The 8,417-nt window shown below is 32.7% G+C and overlaps 1 long non-coding RNA gene across 1 annotated transcript; it reads right to left on the bottom strand.

Annotated features, from left to right (window-relative positions):
• Positions 1 to 1,011: 1,011 nt before the first annotated feature.
• On the bottom strand, positions 1,012 to 3,792 carry LOC124890802. The gene is made up of 3 exons (XR_007049365.1): positions 3,112 to 3,792; positions 1,444 to 2,999; positions 1,012 to 1,264 (listed from the first exon to the last, which is right to left on the bottom strand). It is a non-coding gene; the product is annotated as an uncharacterized LOC124890802 (long non-coding RNA).
• Between the last annotated feature and the right edge of the window lie 4,625 nt (positions 3,793 to 8,417).

The following is an 8,417-nucleotide window of genomic DNA, read 5'->3' on the forward strand; positions in this document are numbered from 1 at the left end:
AAGAACAAGAAGAAACAGATGAAATAAATAAAGTGAAGGGTTAAAGTGTGAGCCTTGCTCATTCTATATTTCTGTATTTATAAAGTGGAATTACAGCATATATCTATCTAACAGATAAGTACAAGAATAAATACAAAATAGAGTTCTACTAAAACTAGGATACAAGAAGATAACTGCAACAAAAACAAGGTTATACTCCTCCAAATTTCAGGTCACATGATGCTGGTGGTAACAATTTCTCACCACATAATAGGGGTAACAAATATACTAGTAAAGAAGGTCTGAAATGGAAAAGAGTCTTCAACGAAATGAACATGCCGAGAGATGATAACTCTATTTGAATTAGGATCCAAACACTTAAAACCTTTGTTTTTATCATATGAACCGAGGAATAAACAAGGCTTGGAACGAGGTTGGACTTAGAGCAAGGACCAACTGCTACAAAGGGATAACAGACGCTTCCAAATAAACAAATAAGATTATAATCTGGCGTACGACCATAAAGTTATTCAAACGGAGATAGAAAATGAAGCACTGGAAGAGGTGTAACATTAATCAGGGAGACGGCATACAGACAAGCATCAACCCAAAATTTGAAAGACATAGATGCTTGAAAAATAAGACAGCATAGGACATTTGCAATTTGTCTATGTTTGCGCTCGGCCAAACCATTTTGAGCAGACGTGTAAGGACAAGAAAAATGATGGACTATGCCATTTTGCTTGAAGAATGAACTAAATTTTTTGTTAACGTATTCACCACCTCCATCAGACTGGAAATAAGAAATGGAGGTGTGAAAAACATTTTAAACCATGGTATAAAATTCTTTGAATTTGTCAAACGTTTCAGCTTTTCTGCGCATCAAGTAAACCCAAGAGAATTTGGTGTAATCATCATGGAATAAAATGTAATAACGATATCCAGAATTTGAGACAATAGGAGCATGCCATACATCTGAATGAATTAAAACGAATGGAGAACTTGCATTAGTACTGGATAAAGGAAAAGACATTGGAGTTTGCTTGCCTAAATGACAAACATTACAAGAATTATTGCTAATAGAAGAAGTACTACTTATCAATTTTCTAACAACTAAAGAGCTAAGAGATTCTTGGCCAGGATGTCCTAGATGCTGGTGCCAAAGTGAAGTAGGCAGAATTTTAGCAAAGAGACCAAGGCTGGAAGAGCTGGATGGAGCAACAAGCAGAGGATAGAGGGACCCAGAATTATTATAGTGGAGTAATGATGATCCAGTCTTCATGTCCTTGACAAAGAAACCAGAGTCAGTAAAGTGAATAAAACAATTATTATCAGCATATAAATGTTGAATAGAAAGTAGATTTTTAGTGAGGGATAGGACATATAATACGTTCTTTAAAAGAAGAGGTTTAGAGGTTGTTGAAAGAGTAGAAGAGCCAATAGATTTAATAGGGAGAAGAGTACCATCTCCAACCATAACTTGAGAAGAACCAGAATAAGGAGTGTGAGAATAAGAGTAGAAGGATCAGGAGTCATGTGTGCAGATGCCCCAGAGTCTGGATACCAAACTATTGGTTGAACCTCCTCCAAATTCATGGCAGCAAATTATTGAGGAATATTGTTAGCCACAAACGAATGATTGAACCTGTTTCTACACTCCAACACAGTGTGATTATAGTGAAAACAAATTTGACATTGCTTAACGGGAGAGAAAGGGGATTTACCCAAAATACCAGTACCAGGGGAAGAAGGCCGAGATTGTTGTTGGAAACCATACCATGAAGAGTTCTGGTAAGCTCGGCCTCTACCGTGTTGACCCTTATTATTTCTACCACAGCCTCGTCAATTGTAGTATCCTTTTGCAAATTGATTTCCATTAACAGATGACTGATATGACTGATTTCCATTAACAGATAATGATAAATTAGAAGTGTTATTTCCTTGAGTTGCCACCAATAAAACGGTTTGAGAATTTGACTCTTCAAAAGTATTTGCATTAATGTGAGCTTCTTCAGTAAGAAGGAGTGGTCGTAATGTAATGAAGGAAGGAAGTGCACCAGTAGCATTTAATCCAGACACAAAGGTACGATAAGATGAAGGTAATCCTTGAAGCGCTTCAGTGACAAGATCATCATCAGTTACAGGTTTACCAATTTCTCTGAGGGAGCAGGCAATCGAGTGAAGTTTTTGAAGATAATCCTCCATAGAAAGGGACCCTTTTTTTTAAGTTTTGGAATTTAGACTTGAGGTGAATTATAGAGGAAGAGACTTGATCTAAATATAGGGAGGCTAAGGTGTCCCAAGCTTGTTTTGATGTCTCACAATCATAGTTCAAAAGTGTGTCAAGAATAGCGGAAGAAAGGGTTTCATTAATCCAACTTAATGCAATAGGATGACACTGAATCCATAGCCTGAAATCAGCATGTTCTAGTGGTGGACATGGTAAGGTTCCATCTACTAAGGAAAGAAGATTGTGACTTTTAAGGTCGGTGAGAAAAACTTTCTTCAAAGTAAGGTAGTTGACGTATGTCAATTCAATAGGAACAAAACCTTTGATATTGGAAACTGTTGGAGGGGGATTTGGAAGGCCAAGAGAAGATTGAATTATGGCAGTTTGAGCAGAGGTAGTGGTGGTCTGAGATGAGTAAATTTCTAAAGCCATGGAAAGGATCGTTTAAGGCTTTGATACCAAGACGAAATAGATAAAGTGAAGGGTTAAAGTGTGAGCCTTGCTCATTCTATATTTTTGTATTTATAAAGTGGAATTACAACATATATCTATCTAACCGATAAGTACAAGAATAAATACAAAATAGAGTTCTACTAAAACTAGGATACAAGAAGATAACTGCAACAAAAACAAGGTTATACTCCTCCAAATTTCAGGTCACATAATGCTGGTGGTAACAATTTCTCACCACATAATAGGGGTAACAACTATACTAGCACTGGTAGCAAGTCTTCTGCAAGCATGGTAGTAGGACCAGGTGATGCTGCCAGTTCCAGTCATGATGTGAATTCTGCACAACAGGCAAAACCTCATACATTCACAGATGAAGAGTACACTCAAATCATGAACATGTTGAACAAGGATACTAAGGATATGAAACAAGTCAATATGACAGGTATTACCATTTGTTTTTTTAACTGAGGCTTGTTCTGACAGTTGGATTGTAGATTCAGGAGCTACACATCATGTGTCTGCCCATAGACACTTGTTCAAAGATAGCACCAGCCTGGTTCCAAGACACTTGGACAAATTGCACCTTCCAATAAGTGATGAAGTCACAATTTCCCACACTGGAGAAGCCTATATGTTTACAGATGATGTGATCAAAGATGACCTCTTTATTCCAGATTTTAGACTAAATTTGTTGTTTAAGATAACCAAGGAACTGTCATGCTTTGTGTCCTTTTATCCTGATTTCTGTGTATTTCAGGACCTCTTCAATGGCAAGGTGAAGGGGATTGGTAGACAAGAGGGTGGACTATATGTTCTTAAAGGAGAATGGAAAAATAATTGTTATACCCATTTTAACACGGGTCAAAATAGTGTACAACATATTGAAAAACTTCGGAGTTAAATTTAAGGAAGTCGCCACCTAATTAGTTCTACGATGAATTAGGACACCTATTACAAACTACGTGATTAAAATAAATAATGACTTCATTTTAAGGTCTACAAAACCTAAAATTCTAGGTAAGGATTCTATTTATCCTAAAGGGAAAGGATTAGGCACCCTAAAGGATCTGCTAACTACGGTTAACCGGCCAAACTTAGATTAGATAAAAAAATCAAATATTAAATTAATAAAAGATATATATAAGGCATTAAATTTTTTTATTTTTTTGTCTTTTATAAGATAATATATGCTAATTATAAAGATTAAAAAATATTTTAGAACATCCTCTCCATAAATAAAAATAAAATAAAATAAAGCTTTTAACTAAAAATAAATAAAAATTTATTCTAAAGGATGACCCTTCTGTATTTTTTTTATTTATCAAATTTTATAAAAATAATAAGTCACTTACCTTACTCTACATGAATAGATAAATTATATAGTTTTTTAAATATATAATGACTTGAGAATTTATTATTTATTACGATAAAATATATTTTATTGTTTTTAGGAATACTTAAAAGGGACTTGCGAAATGACATTTTTTATTAAAAATAAATTTTGATTTTCCGTATCTAAAATTAGTAAAGCTAGTTTTCCAAATTAGCAATAATACGCCTATCTACCACAAATTTATATTTAAAGGATTTCCAAATTATTACCTAATAAGAAACTAACATTATTCTAAAGATAAGCTACTATTTCGTATTAAAGAAGTATTAAAAGGATTCTAACAAACTTGGTCATTATTCTAAAGATAGGTAAATGTTGAAATCTGGTGATTATTCTAAGTCTAAAATCTAACGGGCGAAGAGGGAACGATAAAAATTCGCTACATGAAATCACATAAGAACATATGAAAACACAACTTTTAAATAATAGTGCACGGAATATTAGATAAAGAAAAGAAATAATAATAACAGGTTTCTACGGAAGAAGAGTAATGCTTGAAAAGAGAGAAGGAGGCACTAGACTGGTAGAAGGAGATACGTAATGCAATTTGCTCGTTTCTCTGATTTGAACAGAGATGGAGACATGCCATGAGACTCCAAACATACTCCCGAGTGTACATGACAAAATAAGAAAAATAAAGTTAGGAGTCAAACTAATTGTAAGGAAAATGAACGGAAAGAAATACGTGCCACATGAATATTCGAATATTAAATTTTAATGAAACTGCGAAAATAAATCAGCATATACCTATTAGGAACAAACATTTGGGAATAAATATTTTGGGATGTAAACAGCTTTTGTCTCATATAACAGGCAACTCAATCCAAATAAAAATTAAAAAGAAAGTAAATTAACAAGACTTCTAACAATTCATCGGGGGAAAACATACACTTAATCCTTGTCAAGGAACACGTGAACTAGCCTCATAAAAAAATCTTCATATCATATTATTCAAACCTGTTATCCGTCAAACTCCACAACAATAACAACAACAAAAAATTCATTGTATTCCCACAGTGATAAAAATAATGAGTTTTGGACAAAATCAAATAAAATACCCTTTCCTTTAAAAGCCTTTCATAGCATAACTTTTAATAGAACAGTTTTTCTTATATCTCCTAAAATTTTATAACAATATAATAATACTTTAATTAAGCATAATCCTTTCTCGTTAAATATTTCAAATAAAGAAGAACACTAGTTTTTGGCAAAGCTATTCAACATTTGTTATCTTATGAAAAGAAAGAAAGAAAGAAGTTAGACTTTTAAAAAAACTTTTCCTTTAAAAAAAAAAAAATCAATAAAGCCTTAAAATTAATTGATAAAGAAATGACATCCCTTTTAATGCAAAAAGATAAAGTAAAGCAATTATTTGGTTTTTTTTCTTTCAAAACCCGTTTTAATAGTAATAAAAAAAAAAAGATGCAACTATTTGCCCTTTCCTTTCATGCACCTCTGCTGCCATAAACGGAATTAGCCAGTAACGCACGTATCAATTTTCGAAAAAAATAATATGAGTATAATTAATATTTTCTCCATTTTTTATTTTTAGTTGACCCTCTTTTTATTTAAAAAAAATAATTTGTTTCACATTTGTTGTCCCAATTGTAAAATCAAGATTATTTTACCCATATTTTTTCATTCTACTCATATCATTAAATGATTAAACAAATATAAATACTCAAAGTTATGTTTTTTTTTAAAGCATAATTAATAAGTCTAATTTGATAAAAATAAATTCTATTAATTATTCCTTAATGGGAGTACTAAGTTCATAGGACCAACTAAAATAAAACGGAGAGAGTATTTAGTATTGATGATAGCATTGAAGATATATTTAAAATCTCTGCAATACCAAAATAAAATTCCAAGATGATAACAACAACATACCAAGTAAGGTCAAAAATTAATTAATTCATAAAAAAGGATAAAAATGAGGCAATCTTACTAAAATAAGAACAACAGCAACAAGGACACCAAATAAACTCTAAATACGAAACTAGAACATAGATATTGGATGAGTGAACCAAAAAAAAAAGTATTTAAATAATGTTAATTCATATCAACCATTTTCACGCATAGCGCTAAAAGAAATAGAATAAGCAAACGGATCCAGATAGGCAGAGTTGAGATAAATGACAAGAAGCTATAAACAATTGTATTTTATTTCTAAAAAAAAAAACTGAAACAAAAAATGTGAAGATAAAGGTAATTACTGACCTTGTGTGGAGAAACGAACTAGGGCTTCAACTCAAAGACTCAAACTTCAAATAAACAAGGAAAAAATAGCAGGCCCCTGGCAAATTGATCTCTCTTCGCCCTTTTATTGTGAAGAAGACTCCCCTTTTAGTGGAAAAAGGGCTGTAACGGCTTCTTCAAGTATCACAAAATTAAAAATTCAAATCAAACAAAAAAAAGAGGAAGAACAAAAATGAGCACCAAAGTTTACCTTTTGAAAGATTATGGGCTCTGCAAAAGTCAAAATTTTCGGTGGACTTTTCGTGATTGAAGTGTGTTTGGTTGAATTTCACGTGACGAGAGGATTTATAGGATTGTGTTGGTCATATTGCTGATGTTGCTGTTGTTTGATGTTGTAAGGTGAGCTGGGCAGGGGGTTTGGTTTGGGCTAGTAAAATGAGTTTTAGGGCTGATCTTCCTGCCTTTTAAAGGGCTAAATTTAATTAAAGAATTTAGCCCAATCGGATCAATGAATTTATCTAATTCTCGTCGATCCATTTCAGCTTGACTAATTCATCGATGCTTATTAATTTTCTCAAATATATATATATATATATATATATATATATATATATATAATTAAATAAAAAATAGTGTAAATATTGCAAAAAAATATAATAATATAGTAAATATTATGTTAATATGCTAACATATGTTTGTTTATTCATTTTTTAAAAAATAAAATAAAATAGTAAAATGATAATATAAAATTTATTTATTTATTTATTTTTGATTAAATTTGTGAGGTGCGATATTAGTAAAAAAATATCATTTTCAAACTGCTAACGTTGAAACATATTTTGAAGAAGAAAAAAGGAAAAAAAATTCAAAAATGCTAAGCATCGAGAAATTAATTTTATGAAAAGGAGAGCCAAAATTGTGTGTCAACAATAATACTGATCATGTCTGACCAAAACACAGCAGATTCATTACAGAAGCTATTGTTCCCAATTGCAGACTGTGGCACCAAAGACTTGGGAACCCAGCTCCTCAGGTTTTAAGACACTTAGACATTTTGATGAATCACAGTGATGTAAATATGTTGAATAAATGCACTGTATGTCCATTAGTTAAACAGAAAAGAATGTCATTTCCCATAAGTACTACTAAATGTTTTGCATGTTTTAAACTTGTACATATGAATTTATGGGGTCCTTATAGAACATCTACATTTGATAATAAGTGTTATTTCTTGACTATGGTGGATGACTATAGTAGATATACTTGGGTTCGTTTGTTGCAGCAAAAATCTGAGACCATAGTAGCTATTAAGAGATTCATATCCATGATTAGAACACAGTTTGGAGTGGTGATAAAGGATATTAGATATGATAATGGGACTGAGTTGATACTCAATATTAGACATTATTTGAATCTCTAGGTATTCTACATCAGACTAGTTGTCCTCACACTCTACAACAAAATGGAGTGGTTGAGAGAAAGCACAAGCATATATTAAATATAGCTAGATCTCTTAAGTTTCAGTCCCATTTGCCCATCAAGTATTAGGGATTATGTGTGAAAGCTGCAGTATATATTATGAATAGGTTACCAACCTCAGTCTTGAGTTGTAAGAGCCCATATCAGTTGTTATTATCCAAGGATCCCAAGATATCTCATTTGTGGGTGTTTGGATGTCTGTGTTATGTGACTGTTGTCCCTAGAGATGACAAGTTCTCTGAAACAGCTAAACCTTCCATGTTAGTAGGATATTCAGAGTCTCAAAAGGGTTACTTGCTACTGGACATCTACTCAAAAAGACTATTAGTGAGTAGGGAAGTTGTGTTTCATGAAGATTCATTCCCCTTTGATCCATCACAAGCAAAATTACAGCATCCAAATGCTTCTAAAACTGATGAAGACATCAATGACTTCGTGGTATCCACAGATAATAAAGTCGGTACTGATATTCCCTTAGAGGATATTCAGGTTTATGATGATGATTTTTCTAATGCGGCACCACCTGATGTACCTTTCTCTAATACAAATACTAAAGCTAATTGCCAAGCTGAGCCTTCTCTGACTTAAGCTTCTTCTGATGTTGCAGTACCTGGTGCTGTTTCACCTGACAGTACACATGAAGAAACATGTCAAGATGACCGTTCCCTGCCTCAACCCTCTTCC

This window comes from Capsicum annuum, unplaced genomic scaffold, assembly GCF_002878395.1.
Source record: "Capsicum annuum cultivar UCD-10X-F1 unplaced genomic scaffold, UCD10Xv1.1 ctg2545, whole genome shotgun sequence".
In the NCBI taxonomy this organism is placed as follows: Eukaryota; Viridiplantae; Streptophyta; class Magnoliopsida; order Solanales; family Solanaceae; genus Capsicum; species Capsicum annuum.